Source organism: Carassius auratus, chromosome 8, assembly GCF_003368295.1.
Source record: "Carassius auratus strain Wakin chromosome 8, ASM336829v1, whole genome shotgun sequence".
Lineage (NCBI taxonomy): Eukaryota > Metazoa > Chordata > Actinopteri > Cypriniformes > Cyprinidae > Carassius > Carassius auratus.
This window is the reverse complement of record NC_039250.1, coordinates 983,334-1,003,591: the sequence shown is the minus strand read 5'-3', so window position 1 is coordinate 1,003,591 and position 20,258 is coordinate 983,334. Positions and strand designations below refer to the sequence as shown.

At 37.9% G+C, this 20,258-nt stretch overlaps 1 protein-coding gene across 7 annotated transcripts in view; it reads left to right on the top strand.

Moving 5' to 3' along the window:
- The first annotated feature begins 16,968 nt into the window (after nucleotides 1–16,968).
- The window catches only part of LOC113106918 (semaphorin-6A-like), a 51,323-nt gene continuing 48,033 nt past the window's right edge, over nucleotides 16,969–20,258 (top strand). For 3 of the 7 annotated variants that reach the window (XM_026268963.1, XM_026268962.1, XM_026268961.1), the window contains exon 1: nucleotides 17,106–17,296. The gene's annotated coding sequence lies outside the window, so the exon portion shown is untranslated. Of the gene's footprint in view, nucleotides 17,054–17,103; nucleotides 17,297–20,258 lie in introns of those variants that run through there. The other 4 variants (XM_026268960.1, XM_026268958.1, XM_026268959.1 and 1 more) reach the window with 3 other exon arrangements.

Below are 20,258 nucleotides of genomic sequence, written 5' to 3'. Positions count from 1 at the left end.
GTGTGCGCAAACTTTCAAGAGTTTTTGAGTATGTTAAGGACCCCAAAAGCCCCCACAAATTTGACAACAAATATGAATAATAAACCCCAAATAGACAACTTCCTGTTGGGCAGAGCCTATGATATGCAATACGAAAGTTGTTTGTATTGATGAGTTCTATATGTGTACCGAGTTTCGTACGTCTATGTGCAAGTATGTATGATATATGGCCCTCCATATTCCAGGGGGCGCTGTAGAGCCCCTGTGCCACGCCCGTGTATCAGTCTCTGCCCGGCCCTAATGGCCGCAGGTTCCAATGTGTGTGCCAATTTTCAAGACTTTTTAAGCATGTTAAGGGCCCCAAAAGCCCCCGAAACCTTGAAGAAAAATAATAATAATAAATAATAATAATAAATATAGCTGCAAGCAGCAATGTCGGGCTCAAGCCATCAGTGCAACGCCACCCCGGTGGCATCGGGAAAACTGTGCACAGCGGGCATAAGCATTTACAATAACCCTCTGACAATCAAGTTTTAAGGGATGCGGCAGTTAAAGGGTTAATCTGACCAATCTAGACTTTGAAATCACATACACAGAACAATATATATATATAACTTTAGTAATACTTTATTTTTATATTTATAAAAAATTTATAAGGTGTGCATTGTAGCTGACACCTATATGAACACATTACAATTGTTTTGTGACTGCAAGTCTTTCTCTTCAAATGCTACTGACGTTAGAAAAGTGTATAACAATATCACATGTAACTTTAGAGACCGGCCCTAAATTTGAGACTCTCGAATGTCCAATGTCAAGACAACTTTATGCCTGTTTTTTTTTTCTTTAGTTTTTTTTCTCTGTGCCGGATTGCTGATGTGCTATACCCAGGCATAGATGTCTATCCATCAATTACGAACATTCAGCCGCAAACATGAGGTGTGAGCGGTCGCAAGCACATATTGGAGAATGGCGCATGTTTTTTTTTTTTTTTTTGAGCAACTGGGATGGTGCCCCCTCTGGGAGTTGGTGCCCTACGAAGACTGCATACTCTGCATATAGGGAGCGGCAGTACTATCTGGAAGATATATTCCTCAAACCATCGTACAAGAGAAGGTGATGCTAATCCTTCAAGAATCGCTCAAAAGCTATTCAAGTGTACAGTTTCCTTTTATTGCATCTTGAAATAAATATTTCTGAATTCTGAATCAAGCTGGGTTGTGTTTATTCATTTATTTTATAAGACAACTGAGACTTTAATCTATTTTGTAATATATGTGCTTTTAAACCAAGAACAATTTATTTATAGATGTATTACTGCTTAATAATGACTATTATTAAGGGAAATGGCTTTATAATCATGAACTATTTACTAATGCTTAGCTAATGAGTGCAGTTATTATAAAGTGTTACCAATGCATTTACTAATGTTAACAAATTAGACATTATTTTACAGTGTTACCAAATCCTTAAATAATTTATTAGTGTTTTGTAATGATTTTAATGACCTATAAGCATTTGTGAAATAGTTTTGCTTGCATTGCAGCTTTATCTGTCAGTTGAAGAGTTTTACTGTTACATCCATGAGATTAATAAATGTCATGTCACGTCACAGGTTGTCATAGGTCAGTATCAAATGAGTTTGAAATTATTATTTGCAGCACAAATAAGGATTCTTAGGATGTTTTTAAATCCCTAAAACTGTCAGAAAAGGATAAGGCCTAAGAGATTTCTTAACCTGTAATGAAAGGAAAAAACACCACCATTAGCAACAACAAAAACAATAACAATTTAAAATACAGATTTTTTTTTTCCTGATTATTAAAGGGATGATTAGGTCTCTCTCTCTCTCTCTCTCTCTCTCTCTCTCTCTGCCAGACAGCCCCTCCCTACAATCCACACACACTGTCAGTCACCAAACATTCACAGTCACCAACCCCCTCACACTCCCCCTCCCTCTCCCCCTCCCTTTCCTCACACAGACAGAGTGGCCAGAGTGAGATCATGTCAGTTGAGAAGTCTGACAGTTTTTTAATTTTCTGTTATCCATACAGTGTTGTAAAGTCGTGAAACTATGCATATTTCCTCAGAATGATTTGATCTTAGTATGAAAAAATGCTTTGAAGTGTTTGGAAGCTGCAATTTAAACATACAAGACAATTAATGTTTCCCTTTTTACTGTCATTTCAAAAAATCACCACGACAAAACCGTTCAAGCTAACCAAAATCCGTTCGCAATTTAAGTTCCTCCATGTTTTTTCTTCATGTTGACAAAGTTTGGTGTGTATAGTGTACTTCCCCTGTGAGGAGTATGCATTAATTCACAACTGTAAAATCTCAAAAATACACATTCAAATCAAAATAGCCGACTTCCTGTTGGTCGTAGCTGATGACTGTGAATTAGAAAGTTGTCCGTCTTGAAAAGAACAATTTATGTACCAAGTTTGGTGTCTGTAGCTAAAACTAACCCCCCCACTTTTGACAAAAGGTGGCGCTATAGAGTGCCTCCTTCACGCCCTTTTAAAAGCTTTTGCCATTGTCTAGCTATCACTAATACTGATATGTGTTTTGAGTTTCATGTAAATCTGAGCTAGTTATCTGCCTAAAAATCACCAGAACAGAACATTCAAGTTTGACACGTTGCCATAGCAACACTATATTAGATATAAATATCCCCACAACAGATTTTCTTCGGCCGTGTTTTGTCATTATTCTGATGAAGTTTGAAGCAAATCAAGTAAAAATAAGATGCTGAATTCAAAGCGTTTTGAAAATGATTCACTTCCTGCTGCCAGTTGGTGGCGCTATAACTTTGACTCCTAATAGTCACATATATATGATCGGTATCATACAATGAACAAACCAATTAAGTTTGATCAAATTCAGGAAATGTATGTGGATGTTATTAGACATTTCCTGTTTCTCATTTCTCGCCATAATTTCAATGCCTCGCCACGGGCAAACCGTTCGAGATATCAAAAATCTCTTCGCAATTTAGCATCCCCAATGTCTTGAGATCGTGTTCACCGAGTTTGGTGGTGAACGGGTGGAGTTCCTCAGAGGAGTATATCAAATTCCAGAGCATGTGTTTTTCATAAAACCCTAAATAGCCAACTTCCTGTTGGGCGGAGCTTATGACATGCAGTGTGAAAGTTGTTTGGTTTGATGAGTTATATATATGTACCAAGTTTCATATGTATACGTGCAAGTATGAATGATATATGGCCCTCAGTACTACAGGGGGCGCTGTAGAGCCCCTGTGCCACGCCCGTGTATCAGACTCTGCCCGGCCCTAATGGCCGCAGGTTCCAAGGTGTGTGCCAATTTTCAAGAGTTTTTGAGCATGTTAAGGGCCCCAAAAGCCCCCAAAACCTTGAAGAAAAATAATAATAATAATAATAATAACAAATAATCCTAAGGAAAACAATAGGGCTCTCGCCCTCCAGGCTTGAGCCCTAATAATAATAACAAATAATCCTAAGGAAAACAATAGGGCTCTCGCCCTCCAGGCTTGAGCCCTAATAATAATAATAATAAACGGAGCAATTCCAAGAGGGTCCTCACACCATCGGTGCTCGGGCCCTAATAAACGGAGCAATTCCAAGAGGGTCCTCACACCATCGGTGCTCGGGCCCTAATAAAAAACAAAGCAGATACAAGAGGGTCCTCACACCATCGGTGCTCGGGCCCTAATAATGTTAACCAAATAATACAAATAAGCTTATAAAACCAAACAGAATAGCTAAAAAAGAGAATATATATAATTGATATAAAAAAAGGGAGGGGGGTGCCCTTTTTCAGTTTCAGCACATGCCCCTCAAAAGGTCTGTGCACGGCCCTGTGTGCGTTTGCCTGTTACGTTAGTTATTTTGATGTCCACACTGTAAGAGCATTAGGGAAGTTTTGGCCCAATGGTTAGAGAGTCGGACTGGCAATCGAAGGGTTGTGGGTTCTAGTCTCGGGCCGGACGGAATTGTGGGTGGGGGGAGTGCATGTACAGTTCTCTCTCCACCTTCAATACCACGACTGAGGAGCCCTTGAGCAAGGCATCGAACCCCCAACTGCTCCCCGGGCGCCGCAGCATAAATGATGAACACTGCTCCGGGTGTGTGCTCACTGCTCTGTGTGTGTGCATTTCGGATGGGTTAAATGCAGAGCACAAATTCTGAGTATGGGTCACCATACTTGGCTGAATGTCACTTCACTTTCACTTTCACACTTTTTCACTCAGTTAGTAAACATAAAACTTTAATTTCTGTTGTTATTATTCTTTCTTTTTTATATAATCTCTAAATTATTTTTCTTTTCTGCATTTCACCTTTGCTATAGTTTATTTATAATAAACCTGGCATTGTTTAATAAATATATAGGCCAAGGCTCAAAAAAAGCATTTCAGTCAACAGCGCTGTACACCTGTGTGACCGGTATACGCTGATATTACTTTGAGTGAGTTTAATGGAATTCACAGTGGTGTGCAAACCATTCAGAATAGACAATGACCATGAACACTAAACAACGAAACAAAGGCCAGTTCACACAGCAACAGAAAACGGTTTTCAGTCCTGTATGAGTCCTTAATACGGTCATATACACACGTACGGTTATTTACGGGCGTGACAACCGCATTCTATAAAAGATTCATAACTGCATCATCAGAAATCATGCGCGGTGTGAATTTTAACCTAGCCTAATAATTAATTTATTCTTGAAATTAAATGTAAGGCTTTAGAATTAAGATGGACATTTTAACGAAGTCTTCCAATGACGTCTTTTTGATGTCTTTTCAACGAGTTATTGCTGGGTGGGAGTGATCCGCGAAATGCGAATGTGAGTCCCGATCTGAATCAAATGTTTTGCAAACTCACTCCGAAGTCCTGATTTCAAATGATTCCCGAAACGCGCTTCGGAGTCCCGATCTGAATCAAATGTTTGTGAACTCGCTTTGAAGTCCCGATCTCAGATGATTTGCGATATGCGCTCTGAAGTCCTGATCTAGCAACATTTGAAGTGGATCAAATTCTTCATCAGTTCATGATCCACTTCAAATGATTTGTGCTTGCCTTTGAAGTCCCGATCTGAATCCAATGATCTGATCATTAACCTACAAGGGATGTCAGGGTTTGAAAAATGAATGGCTCTTTCGATTTGTTTTTTGCTAATGAATGGAATTTAAGTTTGAATCAGTTCTCATCAATAACTAGAGCCCCTTTCACACTGCACGTCGGACCCGGCAAATTGCCGGAACATTGCCTGGTCGCCTTCTGTGTGTAAGCAAACACGTCCTGGGATTGATTCCGGCATTGAACCTGGGTCGGGGACCTAGTAACATTGCCTTTCAACCTGGGATGAGCGCTGTGTGAACAAAAGCCAGATCTAATGCCATGTTGAAGTGATGATGCAAGTTATTGCGCGACTCATTTACCTGCTGTTTTGAAGGAAGATCAACTTTTGCAATGAAAGAATATGTGCAAACTGTAATGAAGTAGAGATCAGTTAGTTCCTCACTTTTCTGCGCTGAAGCTGAGATAATTCGCTTGCTTCAGTGAAAGTATAACGTGCCTAACCTCTGGACTAGAACATTACACATCACGCCCTGATGTCATGTGTCCTTACGGGATCTTTACAGGTTGTGATGAAAGCATGCACATATCCCCGGTAATAACTGACAGTGTGAAAGTGCAAAATCTAGCTACCCCCTGCCGAATTATTACCCCCTTAGTATTGGAAGGTTTAGAAGTAGATGTGGGGGTGGGGTTAGGATTAGGCAATCAGGTAGCGATTTAAACAAGGGGGGTAATAATTCGGCAGGGGGTCGAAATTGGGCACAACACCGGAACACTTTACCCGTGTATTTGCCGGAATGGCAGTGTGAAAGGGGCTAAAGAGAGCATATAATGTTAACATATTTCATTTTTTAGTGTATTTATTTAACTTCTCAGATATTTACGGTATTAATATGAAACGTATTCAATCTACTTTAGTAAGAAGAGTTTCATCATCAGATGTGCCCTTTCTCAGGTGAATCTCTGTCCTGAACCACCCTCTGGTCAGCTTCTGTGTCTTTTAATAATTCATATGGCCTGACATTGTGCACTGCGTCTGATGATATTCAATATATAGTGAGTGAGGCTTTGGCAGAGAGGAAATGGGAGGAAATGAATGAGACGGACAGACTTCACATCAATAAAACACCAGCTGACATGTCATCCACAATAAGATGAAGATGCTTTAATGCTGCTTTTGCTGTAAATGTTCAGCTCAAGTAGGTCAGAGACTCATTAAAGATGTACTTTTGCTCCTGAGTGAATATTATATTGCGTTCATAGAAATATAAAATGGCATGTGTGTGTAAGCAAATCAAGGTCAACATGGCCATATTCTATTCATATATGTGAAAATACTGGAAAATATATATTAAATACTAAATTTCCATATTTGGGAGACCAGTGCTTGTAAAAGCATATAAAATGACAATTTGTCAATATATGAAAGTTGTGCATTATTCAGTGTAATGCAATATATTACCCCAAAACATTATGTATATTTTCAAAATATATAACATCATGCAATATTTTTATCTTTAACATATAAGAATCAGAAATCATAATGATAGAAAAACAGATGAACAAATCACATTCAAATCCAACAGACATCCACTGATTGTTTCGGAAATAAAAGGGTTTTTCACAATGATGCCATCGAAGAACCATTTAAGGTTCCTCAAAGAAGCTTTCAGTAATCAGTTTTCTTAGTCTGAAGAACATTTGAATAATCTAATAACCAGTGTTAAGCAAGTTACTCTGGAAAAGTAATAGGTTACAGACTCACAAATTACCCAATTTAAAATGCAACAAGTATCTATTTCAATTTTTTTATTAAAGTAATGCAACTGATTAAATTTGATTACTTTTCTAAGTTTGTAACAAATGTTTTCAACTGTTAATAATGCTGAAACATGTAAAGCAGGCAGGTTTAACCTTACAGTATAGCACTGATTACTCTCAGACTTTCACTATCCTTCATCAGTTAAGATTCTAATAACTGGATTTTAAAGCACAGACACCACAAAATCACTTCTTTTTACTTGGAGATCATTCGGAGGTTAAATACTGATTTTAAAAGTTCATCTTAAAAATAAAGCATACATAAACCCAAAGAGAGAAAAAGCATGTGTCCTAAACTCCTTAAACATTGGTGATTCAGGAAATAAATCTATCAAATCTGCATGTGTGTGAAAATATTCAGACCTTCTTTGTAATCTTTAACATTTTTATAAGTAACTGTAGTTTAATTACACTTTTTTCAATAACTCTGATTCCAATTCCATTCACTTTGTAATTAAATTATGTCATTCTGTTACAGGTAACTCCTCAACACTGCTAATAACCCTTTTCCACTCTAATATATACAGGTATATATATATATAATAGCCTATATGTATACTTACACACTGATTTATATAACACACATACTTAGTTTACAGTACATTTGAATTTGCATTTAATTGTCACTTTGTATATTGTTATTCCCAATTTATTGTTCTGTTCTGTCACTGTCGTTCTGTTTCACTGTGGAGCTTCTGTCATGAAAACAAACTCCTGGTGTGTGTGAACATACAGTACCTGGCAATACAAGCTGATTGTGTTTCTGTGATGCAGATGGAAGCAGCTGTGTTTGAGGAGTGTGTTGTGCTGTTGGAGGACAGCAGGAGGCAGCAGTGAAGCGCTGATGGATGACTTCACAAACATTCATGATGGAAAATGATTGGGGATCCTGATATATAAATGCTGCTGTGTCTCTGAGACGTGAGGTTGGTCTGAAGTGTTTCTGTGATGTTATTGTATGACTCCAGTCGGCTGTAATTACAGGCCTGCAGGTCCAGCGGCTTGAGCTCTAAACCGGGCCGCTCTCTGATGTCTGATGGAGGAAAATCATTTCCACTCTGCTCTGTAGGATTCAGACGCACTGGAGCAAACCACAATCATACGTAATGACACATAAATCATACTCGAGGAGGAAAAACAAGCAGAGAGAGGAAAAAGCGTAGGCCAGCGCATGTTGTGCGAACACGCCATCTGCAGCCTTTAAAGTGCAGATCTTTGAACATCTCTGGGAGAGAGCGCTGGTGGAGCAATCTCAGATCTTAGGCTAATGTTGGCAGAGCACCAGCTCTCAGTGTGTGTGTGTGTGTGTGTGTGTCAGATCATGCAGGGGTTTCTGTCTCATATCTCCTGCGTCGTTTGGCAGAAGAACAGCTCGTCCTCCAAAGGTGAGTGAGGCTGTGGGAACAATAGCTCTGGAAGGAAAAACAGGGAGGATCCGGATATCCCATCCCATTAACTACCCCCTCTTCCTGAAGAGCTTTCCAGCAGAGGATGAGGAGGTCAGAGCGCTCTTCCTCCTCATTATCTGTCCATCACCTGTTCTTCTGCAGAACCGTCTGCCATGTTCTCCTTACCTTATGAAAACAGTATTTCTGGAGCAGGGCTCTTATAGTTAACTAAAACTAAAAATTAAACAAACAAACAATAACAATTTTTATTCTTTAAATATAATGTAATTAAACACTAGCTTATTTCAGCAAGGAATGCATTCGTATTTTAATTTAGTCAAACTTGTACTCAAATATCTAAAACTGAAATTAATATTTGATTATTTTTAAGGTAAAACCAAGTAAGATTTTGTTATTTTTTTACTTGAAAATAATGCATGTTAACTGAAATAGTATAATATTTAAAAACTAAGACATTTAAAACAATAAATACTAAAAATGACAAAATTGCTATAACTTTAAAATTCGAATTAAAATGTAAAATGCTAAAACTAAAAGATTATAAAAAATGAAAAGAAAAAAAAATCATTACTTGAAATAAAAAGTACAATATAAAATAAAACTAAAAATGTAAGCTTTAACTAAAATTTAACGCTGATTCAAAATATCAATAAAACTATAATCTCAATGATAAGTCCAGTTTTTAATATGTTTTATATATGGATATTCTTGGTTATCAAAGGAATTGTATCATTATGCAGATTTAATGGGAATGTTACTTTTGAATGTTTTTTGAACGTTTTAAAACAAGCAGCATTTAAAAAAAACATTAGACATATATATATATGTAAATTAATGATATGTATATATGATGTATAATTAACATCCGAGACCATTATTAAAGGCCAGATAACTTTAAACAAACATTTTATGAACACTGAGAGAATCTTAGCAGAATGTTTCCTGTAGCTGGGCTCAAACTCGTGACTCGCTGGGTTTTGATTACGCTGGGTTTTATGTATCTAGGTCCCTCACGTCTGATGCTTTGCTTATTTATGAGCTATATTCATCCTTGAATGAGTTCAATCTCTTCACACGTTCCATCTGCATGAATCAGTTCTCCAGCCGCTGAAACAAAGCTCGTTTGTTTAATGAGGAGAGGTGAATATATTTACACACTTAACATTTGAGCAGCACTCAGATTATGAGGAACGCTGTGCTGTGGACGCAGTGAAGTCAGTTTAATAGTGTGAATGAAAAAAAATAATAATTCAGTTGGGCTATATTTCACTCTTTTTTTAATATTACAAATTGCTATTATTATCCATTTTATCTAATAGTATGTCTTTTGACTGATTCATTACAAGGAATAAGTTGGAGAGTCGTTTGTAGATGAGTCAGATACTTTTCACACTGTTTCCAAACAGGTTTCCTAAACACAGGAAAGTGTTTTCTCTCACTCTGTTTGTTAAACTGAGATTAGAAAAGATTTAAAATGAAGGATGTGCTTTAAAAAGATCAATAAAAAACTAAAAAATCTGTGAAGTTGCAGATTATTAGAGTGAGTTTTACAAGAAAACACTATTTCAGGTTTCTATGTACATCAACATTTCTTACTTGCTTTTTTTGTAAAATTGACTAAACATTTCTGAGTAAAAATAGCTTCTACACCAAATTTAATTCAGTATACTTCTAATATTATGAATATTTTTTATGAAAAGTATAAAATTTTCATGCTTCACTTTTAAGGAATGAAAACACTGCTTTCATGCACATCTTGTTTTATTCATGTGATACACTCTCAGGAAAAAGGGCATAAAAGCTTTGAAAAGGCACACCTTCCTTTGTACCTAAAGTGTCCATATCAGTGCATAAAAGCATACCTTTTGAGAAGGTGCCGCCTCAGTGCCGGCTTTTGTGCCTTATTTCTGAACATGTATGGCAGTAAATGATGTGCTCAGATTGGGCTCAGAAAGCATGTGTTTCAGAGAAGAAATCAGACGTGAAATGCTTGTGCACAAACACAATGGGACTCACAGTCCTCCAGACTCGATGGAGATGTCACGGTGTGTCTGAAGAGAGACTGACCTGTTCTCAGTGTTCGTCAACATCTCTGAGACACGACGGGACTCGCCTGCGCTCCTGCTTCTCAGACTGGCGAGACGCGTATGTAGGAGTCTGCTGGCTCTGGTGTGTAAATAAAGATGGGTTAATGCTGGATTCTTCAACTGACCCGACTGAAGGTCAGCGAGCACAGAACAGGATATGATGAATAAGAAATGTGAGCTCTGAATAGTCAGATAATGTTGGACTTGCTCATACTTGCATGCATAGCCAGTAAGTAACTGTGATGCACGTCTGAAAAATTGATGAGCTCTATGGTGTGCCAGCGCTGGCGCGATGATTTATTCAGCAGACGCTGTGAGTGCTTGTCACTATACCAGCAGCTTTACCTACATCTAACCTTTCAGAGCCACAGAGCCATCCAAACCTGTGTTTAGGGCTCCAGCGCCTCATCAGCTCTCATTATTTCAGCAGACGCACCGTTGCTCCCCAAAGATGGCCTGAGCCCACGGTTCCTCAACTGTCTCTGTCTATTACAGCCCTCGAGTCAGAATAGTTTGACTTATTCATGGCTTGATGCAGTTCTGCTGAAAAGCAGGCCAAACTACTCCATTTGCCTCTCTTTTATGCAACTTACTACACATGTGCCTAACATTTTTCACAGTACTGTAGCTTTGCAGGAAGGTTTCTTGAAGCGTCTTGGAGAAACAGTTCTTTTGGATTTAGTGTATCTCAGTTTGTTCTGTATAGAAAAAGATAGAAATAACTGACTTCAAATCTATTTTAGCTGGCGAAAATACTAGTGTTCTAATCATTTTGGCCACACTGTGTGTAGTCTATTTGTATATATAAATGTTTATTAATAATTATTATTATAATTGTTATTATTATATATATATACACACACACACTTTAATGGAATACATTAGATTTGTCTAAAAATTATTTTTCTGTATGAATAAATATTAAATTAGATCAGTATATGTAAAATTAACTTAAACTAAAAATACTAAATATATATATATTTAATTATTATTATTAATGGAGATAATCAATGGAAAATGTGCCATGCTTAAATGCGAGATTTCTGTCACTTGTAAAACACTGTAATGACATGATATTCACACTTTAACCAGGAAATGTCAGCATAGGATCACTTATTGGCCGGTTTTCACTCCCTAATACAGTCCTTTTCAGGTGTTCTACTTTGGATTTATATTTAGACATTATAAAATCAGTTTTATAACATTTAAAAACCACTAACAAATTAACAATTTTAGCACTTTTTTGTACTGATGTATGAACTAACTAATCCGATCTACATGAATCATGACCAAAAATTACCTATTTTTTTATTAAAAACGTTTATTTTCGCACTAGCTTAAAGGAAAATGCCACTGTTTTTCCTTATTCCACTATGTTCTTTCCTCAAATTAGACGAGTTGATACATTCCTCTTCTGTCCCAGTGCGTGCACTCAAGCGCTGTAGCACCACTATGCTAGCCTTTAGCTTAGCACCATTCATTCCTTAGGGTTAGGGTTAGGGTTTGGTAGCTTCTAAATTCATCCCTTTTTGGATCCTAAGGATGCTAAGCTAAACGCTAGTATAGTGGCGCTACAGACGGGAGACGGGTCCCCTGGTACGTATCAACTCGTCTAAGTTGAGGAAAGAACATAGTGGAATATGGAAAAACAGTGGCGTTTCCCCTCAACGCTGAAGACGTCACTGCCGCCCACATTGTGTGCTTCATAATTGCACAAAGCTTGTCAAGTGTAACTTCCATCAATTTGAAGGAAATGTACTTCATTTGGAAAATAAAAAAATGACATTCTTATTTCCCAACTTTATATTATATCAGCTTTATTATTACACTTTTAATGACAATTTATTGTAATATTAAATAAGCTAGTTAATTGATCATAAAACATTTTTTTTATCGTAAAAAGACTGAAACTGGACTGAATGACACCTAACAAGCCTCTGAAATAATTTTTATATTGCTGCGGTGAAAGAATGCGCAAAAGAAGAAAGAATCGCAGACGTTTTTTTTTTTGTGGATAGAAGAATTACCTGTTGCTGGACAAAATCATTAATATGATTCAGTGAATGTAAAAAACCTCAAAGTGCTCCTGGCTTTAGTTTAAACATCTGACGGATCTAATAAAGCAGGAGCCAGTGGGAAAGCTGAAAGAGAATATATTATTATTATTCTGTAATGTCTGGCTTGAGTCGTGTTTGTTTTGCACAGGCTGTGGTGAGAATCAGCCTCTGTACTGTTTATCATTCGTTTATAAAGCTGCATGGAAATGCAAACACTGGGAATATCAAATATCACATGAGTGTTATCTAGATGCAAATAAAACACACATAAGTGCAGTTACATGAATTAAACAGCAAACAGTGAGATGCTGAGATATTCAACTGTTTCAGATTCAATCCTAACATCAGCAGTTCATTGTACTGTATAAAAGCTGTGACTTAAACTGAATCACTTTTTAAGCCTTTGATTGAATTTGAGTTTTTTGCACCTGTTTTTAATCAAATTATAGTTTTTTTTTTCTTTTTTTGTTGTTGTTGTGAATGAACAGCAGATTCTGAGTAGTTTCACCACATCATGTCAAAGGTAGAATGTTAATGTGCTTTAGGTTTGGTCTTCATCTTTATGCTTGATATGGTATCTCATGATTCAGGCTTTGTGAAATGACCTGTCATTATGTAAGCAGCGCTACACCCTCTAATTACTGGATGTAGATATATGTGGCCTGACTGACGGAGTAATGATGCAGTACAGTAACACGGCGCTGTAGCATATAAACACAGTGTGCAACACACCGTTATATAGAGCTGTGTGCCTGTGAGCCTCTCGTGATTCAGAGCGAGTGGAAGTGTGGATGTGTGTGAATGGAGGTTTGTTTCAGGGGTCACAGTGTGCAGGATGATGACGGGACCACCGGAGCACTGATTCTCACAAATAAAGAGCGTGAGGCCCTGAGCGTCTCACTTCACCCCCCACCCCCCCCACACACACGCACACACACACACACACACACACACACACACACACACACACACACACACACAAACACACACTCTCTCAATTACATTTTAATGTAGGCTGCTTCATTGGTATGATAGTATAATATGATTTCTAGTCACTTTTTATTTTTATTTTATTTTAATTGATGCAATATGCAATATATTTTAATAGGTTATAAGATTTTTTGTTGTTGTTGAGTATAATGATGCAATATTAATATATAGTCTATAAAATGTAAATGTTCCATCAGTATGCATAATTTTAATTGTGCATTTTAATATTAAAAATATGAATATATAGGTTTTATGGTAAGAATATTCAATTTAATATGCAGAATTCTAATGTATATTGTATGTATATCGATGCAATATTACTATATAATTTATTCATATAGACTATAAGATATGAAGATAAGATACATTTGTGTATATTAATACAATATTAATATATTATATAACTTTCGATGTGAATATTCCATTATGCACTACTCTAATTATGTGTATTGATGAAATATTAGTATATATTATAACATGGGGTAAATATATGAATATTCTGTCTATATAAATCAATTTTATTTTGATGCACTGATATTAATATAGGCTATAAAATATGATTGTGTATAATTGTATGTATTGATGCAATATTAATATAGGTTAATGCATAATAGTGAATAGAGTATGTATATTCCACCAATATACACAATTGAAATTTTGCATATTGATGCAATATTAGTGTATAAATATTAATATATAGGTTTTATATTAAATTTAATATGAATAATTATAATGCTGTGTATTGATGCAATATTAGTATATATTAATATACTATAAGGTATGACTATTCCATAAACATACACATATTTATTTGTGTATATCAATTCATTATTAAAGGAAAATGCCACCATCTTTCCATATTCCACTATGTTCTTCCCTCAACTTAGATGAGTTGATACGTACCTCTCCCATCTCAGTGTCTGCACTCAAGCACTGGAGCGCCACTATACGAGCCTTTATCTTAGCACCATTCATTCCTTGGGATCCAAACAGGGATGAATTCAGAAGCTACCCAACACTTCTATAAAATGTGATTGTGTGTAATTGTGTATATTGACACAATATTAATATGTTAAGTAAGATATAATGTGCATATCCCATGACCAAACCTTTGACCTACTCCGGTGAGGCGGCCACCTGCAGCGTTTTTTTACTCCAGTGCTCATTACACATTGAAATACAACTCCATTAGTTTGTGAAAATGAAGATTGCATTTATCATGTGTCTACTTTCTAGAAGGGCACTGCAGCGGGCTGGAGCTCTTTGGAAATTGCGCAGTCTCTTAGTGCGCTCCCTGGATGCTTTTGTTAAACATTTCTATGAGGTGTTTGGCACTTCTACCTCGGCAGTCTCCATGCACAATGAGCTCTTCCGGCTACGGCAAGCGGGTTTGTCCATCCATGACTATACAGTTTGATTCCGTACCCTAGCGGTGAGCAGCGGATGGAACAAAACTTCCCTCTTATCAGAGTTCCGACATGGTCTAAACCCCTCAATCAGACAACAAATGTCCATCTATCAAGACAAGTTTGGAGAGCTTTCTACAAAAGGCGCTGCACATCTCCCAACATCTAACCGTTCTTGGCATCAGTGGAAGTGCATTAGCATGGTTTAATATGGTACTTATATGACCGCCATCAGTTCGTAGCAGTGAATGAAGATGTATCATATCGATCACAAGTGCAGTATGGAGTACCTCAAGGCTCAGTACTAGGGCCGCTACTCTTCACGCTTTATATGTTACCCTTGGGAGATATCATCAGGAAACATGGTGTTAGCTTTCACTGTTATGCTGATGATACGCAGCTCTATATTTCCTCGCAGCCCGGTGAAACACACCAATTTGAAAAACTAATGGATAGTCAATATAAAAAACTGGATGATGAGTAATTTCTTACTGCTAAGTTCTGAAAAAACAGAGGTGTTAATTATAGGACCTAAAAACTCTGCTTGTAATAACCTAGAACACTGTCTAAGACTTGATGGTTGCTCTGTCAATTCTTCTTCATCGGTTAGGAACCTAGGTGAGTTACTGGCCATCAAACTTGTGCTGGAAGAGTGGCGACTCAGGTATGCCGTGGCATTTAAACAATGCCCAATTGGTATTAAGGGGCCTAAAGCGTGCCAAGAAAACATCCCCCACACCATTACACCACCACCGGCCTGCACAGTGGTAACAAGGCCTGATGGATCCATGTTCTCATTCTGTTTACGCCAAATTCTGACTCTACCATCTGAATGTCTCAACAGAAAATCATCAGAGACTCATCAGACCAGGCAACATTTTTCCAGTCTTCAACTGTCCAATTTTGGTGAGCTCGTGCAAATTGTAGCCTCTTTTTCCTATTTGTAGTGGAGATGAGTGGTACCCGGTGGGGTCTTCTGCTGTTGTAGCCCATCTGTCTCAAGGTTGAGCGTGTTGTGGCTTCACAAATGCTTTGCTGCATACCTCTGTTGTAACGAGTGGTTATTTCAGTAAAAGTTGCTCTTCTATCAGCTTGAATCAGTCGCTCATTCTCCTCTGACCTCTAGCATCAAGTCAAGTCACCTTTATTTATATAGCGCTTTAAACAAAATATATTGCGTCAAAGCAACTGAACAACATTCATTAGGAAAACAGTGTCAATAATGCAAAATGATAGTTAAAGGCAGTTCATCATTGAATTCAGTGATGTCATCTCTGTTCAGTTTAAATAGTGTCTGTGCATTTATTTGCAATCAAGTCAATGATATCGCTGTAGATGAAGTGACCCCAACTAAGCAAGCCAGAGGCGACAGCGGCAAGGAACCGAAACTCCATCGGTGACAGAATGGAGAAAAAAACCTTGGGAGAAACCAGGCTCAGTTGGGGGTCAGTTCTCCTCTGACCAGACGAAACCAGTAGTTCAATTCCAGGCTGCAGCAAAGTCAGATTGTGCAGAAGAATCATCTGTTTCCTGTGGTCTTGTCCTGGTGCTCCTCTGAGACAAGGTCTTTACAGGGGATCTGTATCTGGGCTCTAGTTGTCCTGGTCTCCGCTGTCTTTCAGGGCAGTAGAGGTCCTTTCTAGGTGCTGATCCACCATCTGGTCTGGATACGTACTGGATCCGGGTGACTGCAGTGACCCTCTGATCTGGACACAGACTGGATCTGGTGGCTACGGTGACCTCGGAACAAGAGAGAAACAGACTAATATTAGCGTAGATGCCATTCTTCTAATGATGTAGCAAGTACATCGGGTGTTATGGGATGTGTTCCCGGTTCCGGTTTACCTAATTAATGCAGCCTAAAAATCCTTTAACGGATTTGGATATTAAAGCATTTTAGTATGTTATGTGTATGCCAGGTTAAAGAGATGGGTCTTTAATCTAGATTTAAACTGATTTATAATGCAATATAAAACAAAAAATATAATAAATAATATATACTGTATATATCAATAATATTATTTGTAAATAATATTAGGAAATTCAATAATAGCATAAAAGGTACTTGCAGAAATAACAGTGTGAGTTTGTTGAGTCTGTATAAAGCTTAATTCTGAGTGACTCCACGTGCATGTTTTGCCTTAATTATGAAGTAAACATACACACACACACACACACTGTGTAATAGTGATGGTGAAGATGCGCGTCTGACAGCAGCTCCGAAGAAACAAAAGCTCTGAGGTATGAGGCTCCTCCCTGCATGTGTGTGTGACAGCTGCTGTGTGTGTGTGTGTGTGTGTGTGTGTGTGTGTGAGCTCAGCTCAGTTAAGCTTCATCTCTAATAGGATGAGCAGCCGCTCGCGCGTGTAGCTGAATGCGCCGCTCATTGTTCGCTCCGCCGTTTCTCTGCTGTTTCCGCGGATCGATCGATCAGTGATCGGGATTTCTCATGGATCTATCGATGTGAAGAAGCTGTCGCACGCGGTACGTACATGACAATAGCGCTTGAAGTTGAGCGAGAGCCGCTCTTCCATACGATCGCGCTCCGTTTATGACAATGATGATGATGAAGATGATGTTTAGAACGATATATTGTTTCTTTCTGTGCCGCGTTACTTTGATCTGCCGCGCGGAGGGCTGGTGACGTCACTCCGCTAAACTTCTCTAATGAGCGCTTAAAAACTCATTCATCAGCTGAATGTGAGTGTTGAAAATGAGGGTGTGACGGAGAACAAACAACATCTCCGTGTTTTACTGATTTAAATAATTGCACTCATCAGTAATAAGCGGCTGAGATGTCAATGCAACGGAATAAATGTGAGATTGTTTGCAGTTTTCGTGTATTTTCTGAATGCACGGACAAATATAAACACAATGTGATGGAAATAATGTGATTCGGTCATTTGCTTCTAAGTTAGTATTGTTCTTAGTGTTGAGTATGACTGTATCTCCAGTGTCTCTAACAGGTTTAGGTCTCGGTCACATTACACTCAGTGAATGCAGACCTGTGCTGTTCTCTGATACTGAAGAGCATCAGTGTGAAACCTCATCCGGAGGTTTGTGAAGCCGGTCGCTCTCCTTTGACCCCGGGGGTCATGTAGGGTGTGTCCGTTTCAGCCGTTTCTACCACTTTATTCCTAAATTAACACAATCCGACAGACTTCTTGGTAACAATGAAACGGCATCTGTTTGGGCAGGACGTCTCAGCGGTCAGCGCTTGGGTTCGGAGGCTCAGAATAAACCAGTGTTTGTTAATCTCATTGTCTGCTGTTGGTGGAGTGTTTTTCTCCCTGTGAGATGGCAGGCGGCCACACGTCTCGACCGAGCCAAGATTCCACGACTATCAGCCTCTGAATTCACATGGCTTTGTGTTGAGGTGCATTATTTGAGGTGTTTTATCTTGAAACGCTGTGGTTCTTCCTCAGCCGCTGAGCATCAGTGTCCGTGAATAACTGCGCTTCAGTCCTCTCTTCAGCTGATGTAGAAACACTGAAGACTGTGTCTGAAGATCAGCTGATTTTACGTTGATCTGGATTCAGATCGGTGGTTGACTGATATTGATATTTTGATGGCCGATATCTTAATAAGAACAGTGGTATATAGAGATATCATCACACTGGTAAATAAAACAAAAACATAACAATTTCTGAAAGTAAATATATATTGACTTAATATTTACTAAATTATATAATTTGAAAATGAAATTAAAAAAAGCAAATCTGTAAAATAAAATAAAGATTTCCCCACCTCTGACATATTGTCCAAACAGAAAAATGTTGATCATTACCAAAATCAGCCAATATATCAGCAAGACAGACCACTAATTATAATTCACATACAGTGCAATAATTTGTTTCTGATGGATCCTCCAATTCATTTTCTGTGAAAAAAACCCAGCATGATTTCATCCTCGTTCACCCGTGCATTCATTCAGATTTAATCACGTTTCTATTATTGCAGATCTTTTTGTTAAGGTTAGCAATCAAGTTCAATTTCAGGAAAAGATTAGATAGCAGGGAACGTGTTTTTATTCTTTTCGTGGTGAATTAAAAAGATCATGTTTGTGGAAATAAGTGAATATAAAAGATTGAAAGCTTCTCTGCTAGAAGGACTCGGATGCCAGCTCTGAATCAACACAAAACTGACACATTTTCCTTATATTGCAATCAAGATCAAATCATGTATTCATTGTTTCTGCTTAAATTAATAAGTGACATAAACTGTACATTTATGCAATATGGGCATGACTTTGAATGAATGAATGAAGCATGCATACAGCTTTTCTTACCCACTACTCTGAAGAAACACTTGTTTTCTGTGAAGTTGCTAATTATATGCATTGTAAAAAGCGCTTGAATTGAAGTGCATTGCTGTAGCAAACAGAAGACGTCGTCAGCTGATGAAGCAGTGAATTATGAGGTGATTTCAGTGTTTTGATGGGATTGTAAGGAGGGCATCTGATGTGCTCTTCTGCACAAAGCCAATGAGAGCAGCATTGAGCGTGACTGATGGCTGTTTGTCACACCAGCGAGCCTCAATCGCTCCGGCGTGTATTTACATTCTCTCAGTAGAAGCAGGGTTCACTCAGACTGAATTATTGATGACAGCCAATGAATTGCTCTCAATTATGTTAAAGGAGCGCAGCGTAGATCACAGACTCAGAAATACTGTCGATAACTCATCTATGATTCACATGATCATGTTTAATGCATGAGCCTGGCTCTGGGTGGCCACATTACTGAGTAATAGGAACATTTAAGTGGATTATTGCACGTTTGAAGAAGGAAAATCCATGTTTCTGTCTTTTTAGATGATGGAAAAACAACATTGTCAAATTCTGCTTTGGGTTTTCAGGTTTTTTGAGTTTGATTGTTAAAGCGCCTATAAGGAACTTTACTGAGAAAAATCCTTTGCTCTTTTAAAATCACTCCTAGTTTTTATGTTTGTAGATGTTATTAACATTTTTATAAGTCACCTGATTTATCGAGAATTTGTGCTCATCCACATTGATAAAAATATCTGCATGCTGATAGTAAAGAGATCTCAATTGCAAACATTTACATTTTACATTGAAAATGATTGCTGCTGCTATGCACCTGTTCATTATTACAGGTTTACTTTGTATCACTATAAACTGCTACAGAAATAAAAATAGAGATTCAAAAGCAGGTCAAGTTTAAGAGCAGAGGTACAGAAATCAGATTGGTCAGGCTGGATGTGTTTGGTGTTTTTCTTCTTTCAGTCGTGTTGTTTGTAAGGAAGTGTTTCTGTAAGTGTTTGTCCTGTAATCATGAGTCTGATGATCGAAGGATGAGCTGAATAATCACACACTGATCCTGACAGTTTGGGTGTTCTCACAGGTTCTGGGAGTTTGTGCTGTCCTTCTGATGATTGTGTGTGTGTGTGTGTGTGTGTGTGTGTGTGTGTGGTTTCCAGCGGCGTGAGA